This window comes from Typopeltis vanoorti, chromosome 3 (assembly GCF_054136105.1).
Source record: "Typopeltis vanoorti isolate ZY-2024b chromosome 3, IOZ_Tvanoo_1.0, whole genome shotgun sequence".
Lineage (NCBI taxonomy): Eukaryota > Metazoa > Arthropoda > Arachnida > Uropygi > Thelyphonidae > Typopeltis > Typopeltis vanoorti.
This window is the reverse complement of record NC_143551.1, coordinates 77,345,495-77,364,071: the sequence shown is the minus strand read 5'-3', so window position 1 is coordinate 77,364,071 and position 18,577 is coordinate 77,345,495. Positions and strand designations below refer to the sequence as shown.

General features: G+C 34.5%; 1 non-coding gene across 1 annotated transcript; it reads right to left on the bottom strand.

The window, feature by feature from the left end:
- Positions 1 to 18,074: 18,074 nt before the first annotated feature.
- On the bottom strand, positions 18,075 to 18,147 carry TRNAA-AGC (transfer RNA alanine (anticodon AGC)). The gene has a single exon. It is a non-coding gene; the product is annotated as a tRNA-Ala (tRNA).
- Between the last annotated feature and the right edge of the window lie 430 nt (positions 18,148 to 18,577).

Here is an 18,577-nt window from a genome sequence, read left to right as displayed (position 1 = left end):
TCTGAATGCCAGAGATAAATTTCGTATCACCATCTTTTACACAATTGTTTTATAATATAATATATAATAAAATAATTTTACACATTTCCTTGGTGGTACTGCAGTGTCGCAGTGCTTATGTACGAGCCGCCACTGGTCGGTAGATGAATCTCTTCTCTTAAATATTGGTATCCTTAAATCCCTCCTAGGATAGACTCTAAGAATATTTGCGTCTGTCCTAAGACACATGCACCAAATAACAAACAAAATAAAATAATAATTACAATTAAAAGTACCCCAGTGTTATTTATTATTTTTAATTAATTTTTCCTTGATAGATAGCAGACATTTAGGTAGAATTCCATTTTTGGATCCTCCAACAACAAGCTTTCGATAGACCATTTAAAATTTTGAGAATTAGTGATGGACGTCTCAGAACTTGAGTTTTGAACTGATTAATATCCAACTACGAACATACTACCAACACACACACACACACACACACACACACACACACACACACACACACACACACACACACACACACACACACACACACACACACACACACACACACACACACACACACCACGAAAAAGAGAGGAGGGAGGTTTATAAGTAAGAGATTATTAAACACCTTCGGCAGATTCAAGCTAAAAATGTAAGAAAATTAAAATTGCATAGCGCTGTTAGATGTTTAGCAGAATAAAAATTTATTTGTAGCTAAAACGATTATGAAATCTATCTTCAGAATAATCACTTTAGGTTGTTTTTTTTAACCTGAAGTGATGGTTTATCTATTTTATAATGCATAGCTTATCTATTTTAAAAAAAAATTTAAAATAGATAAGCTATGCATTTTACTTTTCAACAAACTTTATGCGGCCATTTTTGGAACTCACAAAACACTGAAGGAATGACGAGAAGGTAGTTAAGATGATAGAAAAAATATGTTGAAGTCGCCAGGTATCGAACCCGGTGCCTCTCGCATGCAAAGCAAGGGTTCTACCAGCTGAGTTTTCATTCGTATAACCAACAGGGTACGTACCTTCGGAACCATATACAAATATTTACAATATATGCACAATATTTAGATAGCATGGTTGTTGTTTACATATTATTCTAATATGTTGACAATATCAGTTTGCAAGTACATTTTTTCTCCTTTTTTTTTACACATAATATTTTAGATATATCTATTTTCACATATGTTACTAACTAATTACATTAGTTCTATATTTGCACTATTTTTTTTTTTTTTGCATGTTATTTTTACTCTACATCATTCATTTCTATTCCCACAGCTATTCAGCTGGTGGGTTACATATTTACATCTGCATTCGAATATGCAGGCATTCATTTTATACCTTTAATATACAGTGCGTTATTGTAACAAATCTTTGCTAATGGCATATTTAATAATATAATAATATATCCTTACCATATATATATTCATATACATACATACACATACCCATATATATATATTATACATTGTTTTACATCAGTCATTTCTATTTAACAGCTACAAACTTGGGGTGGATTAAATATTTACATCTTCTTTCTAACTTGCAGACATTCATTCTACATCTCCAATATGTATTGCGTTATTGTAACAGCTCTTTGTTATTTAGTCATTGTGTTTTTCTCCATAATGTGTAGGTATATTTTACATATACATATATTTATTTATACCTACATACACACACACACATATATATACTATACTATTCATTATTTTATGGTATATACATTTCTTGCTGCATGTGTTATATTAACATTTATTTTTTTTTTCTTATCTTATACATAGAACATACACACCCAATGTATTATGATACATATAACATACAACATTTATCTAGTATATTACATAGTATAATATATTATTAATTATAATATATATATACATTGTGATATATATGCGTAACGCATATAGAACTTGTTATACCAGATATATGCGTTCACATATATAATGTATTTACCTCGTGACTTTAATTTCATTATTTTACGAGTGTATTGGGTTGGCCAGTTTTTTTTTTTTTTTTTTTTTTTTATACCTCTCTTTTTAACGTCTAAGGAGGTTCCTTTATGGGTATTATTGTTATCTTTCCTTCTTCTTCCGCTATCAGTCTTATTTGTCTCCACTGCTGTTTTGTTATCTTTTTGTTGTTTAGTGCGTCATTGATTATTTCTTTTAGGTAGTTGTTAATTTTACTTAGGATATTTGGTCTTGATTCTCTTCCGTGTAATTTGTCGCATCTGTATGACCATATTGCGTCCATGGTTATTATTATGAGGATCTTTTCAATTTTGTTTGTTTTCTGGTCTTCGAACCAGAATAGGCTTTTCTCGGTGAATGGTTGTTTCTTACGTAGGAAGTTTAGTATTGTGTTCCATATTTGTGAAGTTTCGCGACAGTATAACATGATGTGATGTATTGTTTCTGGGAGGGGGCAGAATTGACATTTGGCCGATCCTTGGATTGGAATCTTTTTTTTTTTGCTATGCACCAAAGTTTTGTGGGTAAGCATGCATGGTGAACTTTGTAGAAGAAAGTTTTGTATTTAGGAGGTATTGGCAATTTGAAAGCTTGGTTTAGAACAGGACTGAGTTTAATTTCGCCTCTCCTTTCTTCCCTATGTTGGGGGTGGTGGAAATGATTTTTTACTCAGCATCGTATAGAGCAGGAGTGTTAAATTCAAATTGGACTGAGGGCCATTTGCTATAAAACTGTATCTCAAGTGGACCGCAAAAAATTTTCGACTAAAAAAACCTGCACTAATTAGAATCGAAGCGAAGTGAAAAAATGAGTATAAATAAATAAATTGGAAAATTAATAACAAAAATTTTATTTATTCTAAGTATTACAAGACATAAAATAATAGTATAATGATTATGACAACTCAAAAAAAAATAATATAAAGAATATTTTTATTATATTAATATTTACAATGGATAGCATTTAATCCAAATTAAAAAGAAATTAAATTTTATTTAAATAAATCAAATATTTATATATTTATACATTCTAAAAAAAGTATAAACTCTCATTAATAACCATCACAAAAATTTACAGAGCGTCCTGTTAGTTTGAAATTTTTTTGTGTTTGCGTTGAATAAAATACTTATATATATATATATATATATATATATATACCTTTCATACATGAGAATAATTGTTCACATAAATAGGTGCTTCCAAAATAATATAGAATATTTGCTACAAACTTTCTTATTTCCGGATATTTTTGACCTAAATAACTGTATATTTTTGGTGCACCAACTTCTTGGTATTTCGTTTTTAGAATGGAATCATTTTGGAAATCAATAAGTTCCATTTGAATACAAATAGGAGCTTTTTCGAAATTAAAGGAAAAAGGATCAGTAAAAAGCGCAAAAACTTCTTGCTCCTTGAAATCCTTAAATCGCCTATCAAATTCTTCTTTTATCTTTTCTAGTTTGGGACAATATTGAGAAAAGGTAAAACTTTGATTCTTATTGCTCAACTATTCACACATAGGAAAGTAATTTAGGATATTCTCTTTTAAATGATTTTGAAACAAAACTAACTTACATCTAAAACTTGCCAGTGCATCATACATGTGTATTATTAATTGATCTTTCCCCTGAAGTTTGACATTTAAATCATTCAAATGTCCTGTAATATCAACTAAGAATGCCAGATCTTGTACCGATGTCTGATCATTAAGAAATGCAACATCATGATTTTTCATTTCTAGGAACAATTTGATCTCCTCTAAAAGCAAAAAAAAAAAAGTTCTTTAGAACCTTTTAAGACAAGATAACCAACGAATCTCTGTGTAATAAGGTAGCCCTTCAAATTCACTCTCCAAGTCTTTTAGAAATTGTGCAAACTGACGGTGATTGAGGCCTCTGGATCGGATGAAGTTCACGGTATTTGCCACAGGCTTAAGTACGCTGCTCATTTTCAACATTTTGGAGCACAGGACCTGCTGATGAATAATGCAGTGGAAAGATTACAGTTTTGGAATGTCTGGATACATTTCCTTTAACTTTGCTGCAAGTCTTGCCACAAAACCTTTATTTTTGCCTGTCATTGCTGCAGCACCATCGGTTGTCACTGCTGCGAGCCTGTTCAGAGGAAGTTCATATTTTTCAAAAATGTCCCACACGGCGTCAAAAATGTCTTCCCCTGTAGTGGTTCCATGAATGGGAATCATTTCCAAGAACTCTTCAGTAATATTCATATTGTCGTCGCAAGCCCGAAGAAACAAAGCAACTTGAGCCACGACGTGAATATAGAAACTTTCGTCAAGTGCAATTGAAAAGCACTGTACGTTTGCGGATATTTCTTGCAACTGGTCACGCAGATTATCTGCCATTTCGGTTATTCTTTCGATCACAGTATTTTTGGACAAAGAAATATCGCGAAATACTTGCACATTTTTGGGACATACGTTTTCGGCTGCGTTTATCATACATTCCTTAACCAAGGAACCGTCACTAAAAAGGTTTGGAATGTTTCGCCAATAAATAGCTGATTTCATAACTGGTTCTCACTGTTGATTCATTATCTTTCATAATAATTTTTGAAAATACTTGTTGTTGACTTTGAAGTGAATTCTTCATACTTCTTAATTTTGCTTCTCTCAGTTTACCCTCAAAGCATGAATATTGTTCTTTGTGAATTTTATCGTAGTGCCTTTTTATATTATATTCTTTGGCGACACTAATTCTTTCGTTACAAATAATGCACACAATTTTGTCCTTTGTTTCAGTGCAGAAGTAATTTAATTGCCATTTTTCTTGAAATTTTCTCCTCTCATCAGCAATTTTTCTTTTTTTTGTTGGCTTGGAAAGTGACATTGCCTTGATGAATAAATATAGTATTAATATTATTAACCATTTTTATAAAAATGTTTGAATAAAACCGCACAAAACTGTACACCAGTGCACGATACTATTGCAAATAAAAATAAAAAATAATAATAAAAGGGATTCTCTCACTGCTAGATTGTCGTTGAATCGTGTTCGGCGCACTGACTTCAAAGATCACTGATTGACTGTAGCAGGCAATTATAAACTCATAGCTGAATTCCCATGAGTGCGTATGCTGCGCATCACGTGAACAGCTGGTAGCCAATAGAATTCAACTTTTTCAGTAAGCTACCAGCAGCGTGCTGTAAATTAACAATGAAAGCATAAATATAGTTTACGATTGATTAGGATCGGATCTAACATTGAAATTGCGATATAAATTTTTATTACTGCAATTATAGCAGGTCGTTGCATCCATATCGTAACTATAAATGTCGTATGAAAACGAATAAATCGATACCATATTTACTCGAATATAACTCGCACTTTTTTCCCTCCAAAATTAAAGCTATAAAATCATGGTGTGAGATATGTGCGGGGATTTTTAGAAACTAAAGTTTTCAGAAAAAAAACTGAAAATGGGGATGACTTACCAAGAATCTCCTCTTCGTTATAGCTACTTCCCGACTCGAGAGCGGTTTCCTTGTGTGCATTGTCAAAGTCATCTATCCAAATAGCGTCATCTTTCCCATTTTTCCAAGTAAAAATTACAAGTAATTTACAAGATTTTAGATACGTAATGAGCACCCTTCACGAATGTCTGAGAAGTGAAAGCAGAACGTGAAATAGGCAGCAATGGTAGGCCAATAGAGATAGAACAGCTATGAAGATGTGGATATGATTGGTGCGGTATTAACAAAAGATCGCTTTACCAAAACACAAAGTTAAGCCCAAATTTTTGAGCTGAAACGCTAATTCTCTTCAACCAAATTCCATAATATCTGAAACTGTCTTAACAACATTCACGCTATGTGTCTTCGTTTTAACACGTTTACGAATTTTATTGCAGCTTAGTGTTTGAGTTAATGGGGCACTCACACACACATCTAACTAAAAACAATAGATTTTAGTTAAATACTGTGTTTGCCAGTGAAACATATGGTTTTGCTTAAGTCTAAACAGCATGGTTAATGAGGGAGGGGACATGTGATTCATTAGTTAGTGCCGTTTTAATACCAGTTGTCTCTAATTGCAGTTCGGGAAAGCATGTTGTTTACCCCGAGGAGCGAATTATTGTTCCCACGTGAAAGTGGTTAAACTTCATTTCCGTGTGCGATGTACAGTACATGCAAAACTTTTTCATTTATATTTTCATAAAGTAAAATCAGGATACAGGGATGTGAGTCATATGCGAGGGCGAGTTATATTCGAGTAAATACGGCATTTCTGTTTTATTATAAAAAGCAATCATCCTTTTTTAAAAATCTTTCCTTGAGGAGTTGGGGGACACACGCGGCCCTCCAGTTTGACACCCCTGGTATAGAGCTTTCTCGGTTTGTTTGCTAATAGGGTTTGAACATCGTAATGTTCAGTTACGAAAGAGTAATCCTCTGCTATTTCAACAAACAACCCCGGACTTTGTTTATTTATTTCTGGTAATGAACGGATAAACCTGTGTGGTCGCATTTTTGTAGGAATGTGATTGCGTATGCGTGGTATGTTTTAGTGTGTGTGTGCACGTGCAGCTGTTATTGCTCTGGCAATGAGGGTTTTTAAATGAATGTTTAGCAGTGCTAAACCACTCGCATCGACTTCATGGTATAGCATTGAAATGCGCATGGGTTCGTATTGAGAGCCCCAGATGTAAGTAGCACAGAGCCTGTGAATTCTTTCTGCCCATTTTCCATGGTAGGGGATATTTTGTAACTTGTACCATATCTTAGAGGTTAGGTAAATGTTACATATCCTAGCTTTTCCTCTGATTGACAGCTGTCTAGGACGCATTGTGTTTATGGTTTTCTGTATACCATCATGGAGGTCTTTCCACTGTGATTCATGTATTTCAATGCCACCGATTTTGATGCCCAGTACTAAAAAATTGTTGTTGACTGTTATTCCTGAAGGGATCTTGGGTTAATTTTCCCACTTTCCAATTATTTTGCAGTGGGATTTTGCCAGATTCACCTTCAGTGCTGACGCTTAGCTGAAGTCGTGTATTATTTTGTGGTTTGTGTTAATGGCTATAATGAGTGGTTCTAGGGCTAGAACAAATAGGGCCATGGAGAGTGGGTCTCCTTGGCAGACAGAACATTTTACTGGGAAAGAGGCTGACAGTTTTTTTATTAATGATCAGCCCTACTTTCCGCGTTTCTGTACAAAAGACTAATCATCTTTTGCCAGTTTCTCCCAACTCCTATTCGGTCTAATATTTCAAACAAGTATTGGTGGCTAACTGTGTTAAATACTTTTTAGATAACTAGCCCCATTACAATACATGGTTTGTCTGTAGTATTCGCAAATGCATTGAAGGTGCATCATTGTGTCAAGATTACTTCCTTTCACTGCACATGATTGTGCTGGTGAGATAAGTTTATGTAGGTGTTTTTGTATTCTGCTAGTGAGTATTTTAGATAATATTTTGTAACCAGTATTCAATAGGGTTATACCCCTCCAGTTTTTTATGTCTTGTAGCTTCTGTTGATCGCTATCCTTTGGTAGTAATACAGTGTGCCCGGTGTTGAATTTTGCTGGCGTAATTTTCTGTGTTGTAATCATCGTGTTGATCATTTTGATAAAGATATGTTCACATTTGGGGAAGTATTGTTTGTAGAATTCGCTTGTTAGTCCGTCTTCACCTGGTGATTTGTTATCTGGGAGGTGTTTCACAATAAGACGGCGTTCTGCTAAGGTGAACGGTGGGTCGATCTCCTCAGCTCCTTCTAGATGATTTTGGAATGAGTGAAAGGAATCTTTCTCTTTCGTCCTGATTGCTTGGTTTTTCTTCAAACATCGTTGAAAAGTATTTTTGTACTGCACGAATTATTTCGGAGTCTTTGTTCAGAGTTTGGCCTTCGTGTGTGATGGTTTTTATTCTCTTTTTTTCACCACTTTTCTTTTCAAACAACCAGGCTGCTGACGCTTTCCCTTCATCGTTCTCTATAGTTTTTAAGCCTGCACATAGCCATGCTCCTCCTATTTGTTTGATTTGTTTTTCAGTTATCCTGTTTCTGATTTCATATATTTGAGTTTTTATTTCTGGGGTATTTCTGTCCTGTAGGTGATATAGTTTTGTTAAATTTTTGAGGTCTGAATTCCGCTCCTCTTTCTCCTGTTGCTTCCGTTTTTTGCTTATTTTTATAGCAGCTGTTTTAGTGTTATGTTTCAAAGGCTCCCATGCTGAGACTGGATTTGGGATTGTATCTATTTCGGCTATAATTTTTTCCAGGGTGCTGTTGAATTCTTCATCATCTTTGAGGGTTTTGTTGAACTTCCACAGTGAAAAGGTTCTATTGAAAAATTTTCCTGTTAATTGTGTATCTTCATGTAGGATTTCAGCAATCACCGTGTGATGGTCACTGAACATCACGGGCATGTGTTGTACTATATAAACATTAATGCCTGTGAATTTTTGTATGTACACTCTGTCAATTCTAGAGGCATTTTCTGGAGCGAAATATGTGTATTCTTTTCTGTCTGGGTATAGTATACGATATACATCGGACAGCCCAGCATTGGTAAAGATTTTGGTGAAGCACTTTTGTGGAGCAAAAGGGTTGTGTGTTCTTGGTCTTTGTATGGTTGCTCGATGAAGTTCATGTCTCCGGCTATTATTGGGATAGTTTTTTGTTGTATTCTGATATGTTTAATTTCATCACAGAAGGTGGCTTTATCTTCGTGTTTTGCTGGTCCGTAAATGTTGATTATGGTGTATAGTCTTCCATTCCAGAGGAGCTCTACTTCCAGTACTCGATGTTTGAAGGCGATATTACTTGATATTATTTTTATGTTATTCGATTTCTTTATTAATGTTGCTACTTCCCCGATCCCATTGTTCTGAGCATCTTCAGTAACGATGTGGTATAGTGTTTTTATTTTATGTTTAAAGATGTTGGAATATTCGGAATCATCGTGTAGTCTTGTGTCTTGTAACATGAGTATTTTGGGTCTGTGTTGGTATGGGATGTTGACTGTGAGTTGTATTGATGTTCTGTTGTTTAGTCCATTTAATGTTATGATTTTTAGTTTGTGGTTTAGCATTAGGAAGTTGTGAGCGATTTTCGTGTTATTTTCTTTTCTGGACTTTTAGTAATAGTTTTTTCTTTGCGGCATTTCGTGACGTTTGGTGTAAATTTCGGCTTTTTCCGTCTTAGTGGAGGTCTGTTTTATTTTCCCCTCTGCCTCAGGAACTTCTTTTGTTGGTTCATGCATATTTCCATCAGAATTTGTTATCGGCTCTTCAGCCGATACTGATTGAGCTGTCTCATCTTTATGGATTAGTTTCCTCTGTGGTATTTTCTGATGTTTGTACGGGCTGTGCTTCTTCTATTTTCTTTGACAACAGGCTTTGTGCGTCTTCTAATTTCTCCTTTATTGTTTCGATCTGGAATTCCTTAAGTTTTGCATCTGTGTATTTCGTGGCCCCTACTTCCTTCCCTCTCCCCTCCTCGTATATCGTGGTCGGTAATCTCTTCTCGAGGTCATCTTGTGCGTCGTCCGTTTTTACCAAGTCTCGGATCGCTTTGAAGTGTAGGAGGTCTGCTCTGGATGATTGCAAGTCGTCGCATCGGATTAGTTTATTGCCTGAAGGCCGTTTCGCCAACATGGAGGCATATGTCTGCCCAGGACATTGTTCCATAGCGTGACCAAGCCTATTGCACCGCTGACATTTTACTGCATTACATTTTCCTTTCTAAGATGGCCTATATTTCTATATCTGAAACAGAGAGGCGGTCTCCCTGGAATTAAGAACAGTCCAGGCATTTTTGAGACTTTTATTACATAAGGAATGTCCTCTATCTTCAGATCTTCTTCCAACGTAATAGTAATACGTTTTTTATTCGACAGCACGTGCGCCCATTCTTTATCCCGTATGGTTGTTACGTTTTCGATCAGTTCCATTTTTCCAAAGCACTCGAAGTGCATTCCTACTAATCTATTAGATATTTGGGGAGGTAGTCAGTGCATTACAATATCTAATTTACGGTTTTTTACGATGGGTATTATATCACATTTTAAGTTATTAACAGATAATGAGTTTAGTTTAACAAAGTTTTCTTTCAGAGACAGGTTTTTGAATGATATAATAAATACATAGTTAAATTTTAGTGAACCAAGGTGCCAAACATCGGAACCTCTTACTTTTCCTTTAAGACTTTCAATAATGTCCTCCTCGGTATACGGGGCGCCAGCGGGATCACACTTCAGTATACATGCTTTTGTCCAGTCAAGTTCATCGGGTAAGTTAAGAGATGAAAGAACATCCACGTTGAGGTCTGTTGATACACTGGAAGCAGATGTTTGAGAGCTGATTCCTGATGCTGTTTCCATTATACTTGATGTACCTGGTATTGTAGAGGATGAAACTTTTTCATAACATGGAACTACACTTGATACTACTTCGCAAACAATGGTCGACATGTAGGGACACGTGCGCTGGTCAAATTCGGCTAACATCACGGCCGCAGACCCGCGCTTGTAATCGGCTTACGCCGCACTAATCCGCAGTCGCTTGAACAATAGCTAATACCACAGAGCACACAAAAACATGTCCACACTGACCAAAGACCAAGTGAGCTATTGCTGTACCATCGGAGCTACGCCCCCCCCCCCGGCACATTTGTTCTCTCATAATTTGATATTCATTTCCTGTTAGTTGTCACGACTATTTTCTGAAACTATATTGCTATTATTATTAAGGTTATCATATTTCTTGAAAGCAAAATACGGACAAAAATGTCGACAAAAAAAATAAAATGTTTACCTTCAAATATTTATTCACTTTAATCGTAACATTTATATTTTTCAGAGGAATGAACTTTATTTAAAAAAGTTGTCATTTTTTATTAGTTCATACAACTCTGAGCAATTCATATCTGAATTCACTTTTTATTTGAAGAAGACGTTTAGTGTTTTGAGTTAAAAGTCTGTTTCGATCAGTAGACCAAACATTGTTCATCAGAGGAAAAAACTCTTTCAACTGGCGCTGTTGATCCCGCCAAGCGAATGATGAACTCCATCAGCTTTTGAAACTTTTCATATTCACTCCCATTTGTTTTAATCATTTTGATTACTTCAACCCATAAATTCGCATTACTCGATGCGGCCGTTTGATACGCTTCTATATTTTTTTCATCTGATTGATTGTTTTTTCTCAATTTTACTTTTTAAGTCTTGCAGTATTATTTTTTTAATTGAAACCTCATCAAAATGTTTGTTATGTCAACAACTGCTTTTTCGGAAGTAGAGAAATTTGGAATTAACAAATTCTGAGGATGCTTCAAACATTTGACCACTGAAACTTAAAATCCAAAGAAAGCTGCTCTGTGCCTTAAAGATTGCTTTCCCACATTTCTAAATAAGAGATAAAGTTCTCATAAAAATCAAAATATGCTTTTCAAAATCTTCATTATTTACGTGTCCTTCGTTGGCATACAGAGACAACCTTTGCTTGCAAAGCTGGGGGATGAACTTCTTGTCTCTTCTGGCTATTAATTTTACTTTCAATGCCTTGTACTTCAAAGCTACTTCAGTAGCTGAAATTTCAATTTTTTTTTTTTTTTTTTTCAAAAGTTGAAACAGTTTAATAATTCATTGAGTAGATTTTCAAAAAAGTCTCTGATTAGTTTGGGGTAAGAATTTTCACACTGTGAAAGGAAATAAGATTTCAATCCTGCCCAAATCAAGAGAATCCTTTGCAAAGCAGGTACTAGACTTAACAATCTTATAGTACTGGTGACAATACTTTTTGTACTCAATGTCTGCAAACTTCAAAATTCTTTTAGTTTTTCTACTCTTGCTGTAGAAATGTGAAAATGCCAGTATATTTTAATTACAATAATTTCTATATCCAAAGGCAGTTGATCAACACCACTCTGTACACAGTTGTGAGCAATGTGATAATAATATTATTATCATTATTGTTATTATTACAACGTCTCTATAGAGTTCCATGGACAGTCCTTGAAGCGATTGGGCCCAATGGGGCTCCTTGCTGTATGATGTAGTAAGACATTTAAAATTTGATACAATTTTGGAAGATTGTGCTGAACAAAAAGAAAGAAAAAAAAATCTTTACCTTTATTTTTTTATTTATTTTTTGTAAAAGTATAATCAATGAACATATTATTCAGTGTTTTAATATTGTTCAATAGCACATATTCACGATACCTAATTATCTTAAATTAAGGGTCCCACCAAAATAATCCCATTTGGGTTTCGTACTTACAGACGGAGGGAGTGACCAGGGGCACGCCAAGGGTATTTGTCGCCTGGGTGCAAACTTTTATCGGCCGCCCCTAATACTGCATTGTATAATCCAAATTAGATATTAGCTACATAAAATGCCTCCCTATCAATGTTGTCGCCCGGGTGTGGTGCACACCTTGCACCCTCGGATTGGCGCGTCCCTGGAAGTGACTTCCAATTCACTGTCTACACTACTTTGATTGATTATTATTTAGAATAATGTTTTTTCCGCAATATTTCCAATTACTTTATCAATGGGAAGTTGTAATTTGATTCTGATTGTCACTTAAGTTGGAAATCAGTGATTGCAGTTAATATTAACTGCAATCTAATAATTGATATTAACTATTAGTTATTCTGATGTCATGTGTCTTTATTATGCCATACGCTAAATAAATAAATTAATAAACTATTAGTTAATAAAAAAAAAGTTAATATTAACTGCGAACCAGTTATTCAGATCTTAACTACACACACACACACACACACACACACACACACACGCTATGTTAAACAGTTATATCTTAGATTTTTGTTTATAGATTATTACTAAAAATGCAAATATTGAATAAATATTTTCTTTAGTCCAACTAGGCATGAAGTATATAGTTCCAAAATCACATAAAGAAATAATGTATATATACTGTTCCTTGTTTAACTATTTTTAATAGTTAAAAAATAACTTCTTAACAATAGGAAATGCAACCAACGCAAGAAAATTAAAAAAAAAAAAATTAATGAAAGAATATTTATTCTTCAACGAAAATTAGGATAATTTAATTAGCATAGATTTTTAAAGGTTCTGTTTTACGTCTAAACATGATTAGTGTTTCATAGCGTACACATGGCTGTGTATAAAATGCGCTTTTCAGGAAGTTACAGGGTTCTTTCGTCCTATAAACTTGGGATTTCTTTCTTTCTTACCAGAAGCATTGAAAAGCTATGGCTTTGGGGGAAGTTGCCAAAGGTGCCAGGATCACAAGGGCGTGACAGATATTTTAATAATAGTCGAAATTGTAACATGAAAAAAAAAAAAAAAAAAGGCGCAGCAACGGCTTTGTCAAGGGTAACAGTAATTTAGTTACGCTACGTGTCCTCCCTTCCCCACTAGCGAAAAAATAAGCATAGCGACTTGAGAATGCATGCAGTCAGTGAACAAAAATACATTAGTGTCTAGTAGTGTTTCAAGCGAGGTACGCGTACTCCCGGGGGTACGAGAAAGGTCTTCGGGGGGAGGTACATGGCAATTTTCGGCTATGCATCATTAACGCATTGCTAGTCAACAACAACGCAAAGAACGTACGATAGCGACTGATTAAAAAGTACTAATTATATCAATCATTAGTAGATGTAATTAAGAAAGTTAAGCAGATATGAATCAATGTGCTTCATTATTTAATCCTATTACAAATTTGTTGTTGGTTAAAATAACGATTATAATGGCTGTACCACTTTTACATTGATCAGGGGAGACTCACATAGGCACGGAGGAACTGCGGCATCCCAATTTTTCTCGATATATAAATATATTTATTAATTTATTTATATTGCTTGTAATATTTAATTTTATCATCAACAGTCCTATACAATTCTCTCATTTTGTATAAAAAATAATAAAAACCTTCTTGTAGCACTTAGGAGGGCGAAGGACGCTAGCAGCACTGCGATTACCACAGTGTCATATTGTTACGCGGGCAAGCATATGCACGTCATAGTGAAAGCATATGCACGTCATAGTGAAATGCGAGCTATTAGCGTAATGCGGCACTGTCCGTTGCGCAGTTCCACTGTTGTTTATATGCAATTTGCACCAGTAGTAGAGCGTTCGTTATGCTTATTGTGTTTACTCCGTCTCTTTAAATATTTGGACATTACAATTAAAGGATTTAATTGTAATGTCCAAAAATTGTAAATCCATTCCTTTAATTACAATTAAAGGAATGGATTTTATTTTTTTTAAGTAATTTTGAATTATACTAAATTGTATAATTTTATTGATAATAAACAGTATTTTTTCATGAAACAAAACAAGAAGAATATATTTAATTTTTAAGTAATCTGAATTATACCAAACTGTATAATTTTATCGATAATAAACAATATTTTTCATGTTTAATTTTTTTTAAATTTTACCACAATTTTGATATTTTATCCAAACACGTATACACTGTACTTACAGTGTGTATGCATATTTCCAAAGTTGCAGCACCCCCACGATTTCAAGCCACGAGTCGCTACTGACAGTGATATAATATAATGGCTTTAATAATGTACGGATATAATAAATATTATACATTTTTTTTAGCTTTCAAATTCCCAATTATGGATCATTGGGTTAAAGACTGGATTTATAAAATGCACGAAAGAGAGCAATATAGCAGATACAAGTAGCTGTAAGCAACAAGAAAACGTTGATATTGCATCTGGATCAAATGAAATTGATAAGAGTGTGTCGTCTGACATCTCTACAAAACCAACTAGGAAGAAGATGAAAATACTTCTAAGTACGATATGAATTACTTGAAATATGGATTTTCATGGACGGGAAATGAAGAGGAACCTATTCCATTATGTGTCATTTGTGGTGAAACTTTAAAAAATGAAAGCATGAAATCATCTAATTTAAATCGCTATTTTGAATCGAAACATAATGAATACAAGAAGGACAAACCTGTAGAATTTTTTTCAAAATAAACTAAAAAATTTAAAAGAATCTCAAAAAATTATGTCGATCGTGTCAGGAGGCTTTAGAAGCTTCATTCCGCTGCACCACTTTTTGCTATTAATAGCAAAAAGTGGTGCAGCGGAAACAATTGGTGAAACTTTGGCCAAGCCTGCAGCAAAAATAATAGCAGAAATTATGATCAGAGATAACGCAAAAAAAGGTCTTTTTGATCGAATTTGCCTCTCAAATAGTACTGTTCATCGAAGAATCACTGAAATTGCTGAAAATATAAAACAAACACTGTTATCCGATATACATAAGAGTCGTTATTATGAGTTACAGGTCTCCATGAATCCACCGACATTACAAATTTTGCAAACCTTCTAGTGTTCGTTAGGTACGGAAACAATCCAAAACTTCATGACGACCTTTTATTTTGCCAACCCTTGCCAGAACATACAACAGGAGAAGAAATATTCAACGATATAAATACATTTATGCATCAAGACAAGCTTGATGGGAAAAGTTGTGTTGGAATAAGCACGGACGGAGCGAAATTCCTGGTCGTATCTAAAAAAGGACTTGATTCAAGCGGTTGCACCAGATGATAAGTCCACAGACTGCTGCATACGCAAGGAGACGTTGGCTACACGTATGATGTCTACAGACCTAAGAAAAGTTCTCGATGAAGCTGAAAAAATCATAAATTATATTAAAGGCCGTCCTCTAAATGCCAGACCTTTCTCTCAACTTTGCGAAGAAATGGGAAATAATCATTCACAACTTATTTTCCATACCGACGTTCGTTGGTTTTCTCGTGGAAAAATCCTTACTCGTTTATTTGAACTTCGGAATGAACTACAAGTTTTTCTTGATGAAAAGTATGAATTGAAAAAAAAAATTTAGATAATTGGAAATGGCTCAGTCAATTAACATACCTGGCTGATATATTTACTGTATTAAATAATACAGTAAATATATTTCATGTCCAAGATGAAGTGAACGTCACATTGGCAAAGATGAAGTTATGGCAAAAACAGGTTGGTAATGGAGAATTTGATGCGTTTCCATCTCTTTATGAATTGCTCACAAGTTCAAATGAACAACTTGATGATGTGAAAAAAAAAACTATCATGCAGCATTTACAAAGTTTACAAATGAATCTAGAAAAGTAATTCCCTGAATTTGACATTAATATTGAATGAATTAGATACCCTTTCAACATCAGCAAATCTATGCCAAAGGGTCTGTCGCCAATAGAAGAAGAACAAAGAACAACTTTTAGAACCAGCTTCTAATGATTTCCTAAAAAATAAATACAACGAGAATACGTTGTCATCATTTTGGCTACAAATACTGAATCAATTTCCTGAATTAACAGATAAAGCTCTAAGTTTCATTTGTCCATTTCCCTATGTGCGAAGTTGGATTTTCGACCCTTCCAAATATTAAGACGAAGAAGACGAACCGCATCTGAGATTGAAATTAACAACTACAGAGCCAAATTTGGCTGATATTTTAGCCCACCATAAGCAATTTCACTCCTCTAATTGATGATAAATTATTTAAATTAAGTAAAAATTTATAGTATCTTTATAAATTTTGTTCTATTAAAAATAAATCTTTTTTTTTTTTTTGTTCCCATGTACATCTAAATTCAAATAAATAAAATAGACATTTACAATGAAATATACTTTTTTAATTTATTATTATTATTATTTTTATTTTTATAAGCGAGTACTTGGTAATAATAAAAATTTAAGAAGCTGTACACGGATATCTGAAGTTTGAGAAACTCTTAGATAGTGGAGAGTGCAGACGACGGATTGAGCAATATAGACCGTTAGTTAAATTAAGGGGATATTAGATCCCACATTGTTTAAAAGCCGAATAAGAAACTCAAAGATTGGAATCAGAGAGTTTCATGCCGAATATAGTAAACTATAAAAGTATCGGCGATTACTAGCGTGAGCTGAATGCAAGTAGTCCTAGAACGTAAGTACAAACACGAGCAACTCGTTGCAAAGGTGGGGAAAGTTCTGATCACTATTCTTTGGTATTTACCATAATGTAAAAACACATTTCCTAGGAAATGTATGCTTATTCGGTTTTAAAACAATGTGGGATCTAATAGCCTCTTAATTTAATTAATGTTTATATCGCCGAAATGAAGCCTGTTGGCTCTTTATATTTAAGTAACTTAATGGGTGCACCTTTTTGGACAACTCGTATAGCAGAGTATATAAGTTCTTTTCGCTATACACTTTGGTATTAATAATTTGGTCTAGCTACTCACTGATGAAGACTCAAAAAAGGCTGAAACCGGTGGGGGCTATTATGAGTTCGCTCCCTTGGGGTTTTTGCCTTAAGCGAGCAATTTGAGTCTCCGGGGAAAGTGTTCTCCGTCACGGCCCGCTGAGGGGCTTTGTCGGTGAATGCTTTTCTTCGGAATTTGAGTGGTTCTGCCCGGTGGTGGCGTGTGGGTGGAAGGCCATCACTGAGTGGAGCCAATGCTGAGATGGATGGTCTTTCGCCCACAATTGAGTGGCCTGGGGATCGTCCGAATTTTTTGAGACGGCTTTACTTATTCATAAGGCTGAAACCGGTCTGGGTAGTGACCTCCCACCATAATGTAAAAACAGCATACATTTCCTAGGAAATGTGTTTTTATATTATGGTAAATACCAAAGAATAGTGATCAGAACATTCCCCACCTTTGCAACGAGTTGCCCGTGTTTATACTACATTCTAGGGCTACTTGCATCAGCTCACGCTAGTATTCGCCGATACTTTTATAGTTTTTTATACTATATACTATATATTCGGCATGAAACTCGCTGATTCCAATCTTTGAGTTTCTTATTCGGCTTTTAAACAATGTGGGATTTAATATCCCCTTAATTTAATTAATGTTTATATCGCCGAAATGAAGCCTGTTAGCTCTTTATATTTATATATTTATATTTAAATAGACCGTTAGTGTTGAGTAGTGCAGAATGGTCTCCCGCGATGAGTCCTGGGGCACAGTGTAGGTCTCTTGTATTAGCAGTAATAATGACAATAAAGATAATATACATTAACTTCATAGTCTGCAATAAACTGATTAAATGGAAAGAAATAGATAACAAAGGGACGAAACTGAAAAGGGGAAAAGAGAAAAAAAAACTGGAGGCGCCGGGCATCGATCCCAGTACCTCTCGCATGCTAAGCGAGCGCTCTACCATCTGAGCTACGCCCCCTTGTGGATGTATGTTCTCCATATTGGTATTCATTTAAAATTTCGGTCATGGCCATGTTCTAATTTATATCTTACTTGACTACTTTTTTTATATTTTTCTTTAAAATAATGTTTTTCTCAGTGTTCTTCACTCTTCTATTAAAAGTAACATACAGCTGGAGAGAAACTGCTGTTGATAATAAAATACAGGTGACCCTCGTATAACGCGGATGTTTGGTTCCATAGAAATGCCGCGTTATATAAATCGCGTTATGCGAGACTCAGATCACATAAAAAAAGTAGGGTTAGGTTCCCAAATCGTTTTTTTTTCTTAAGATTATATAAAGAATGACATACCCAACAAAAAAATATTTTTATTTAATTCAGGTAATTCATTTAAGTTAAAAAAACATATAAACATGAAACAAATACATAGTATAAAATTACAAATT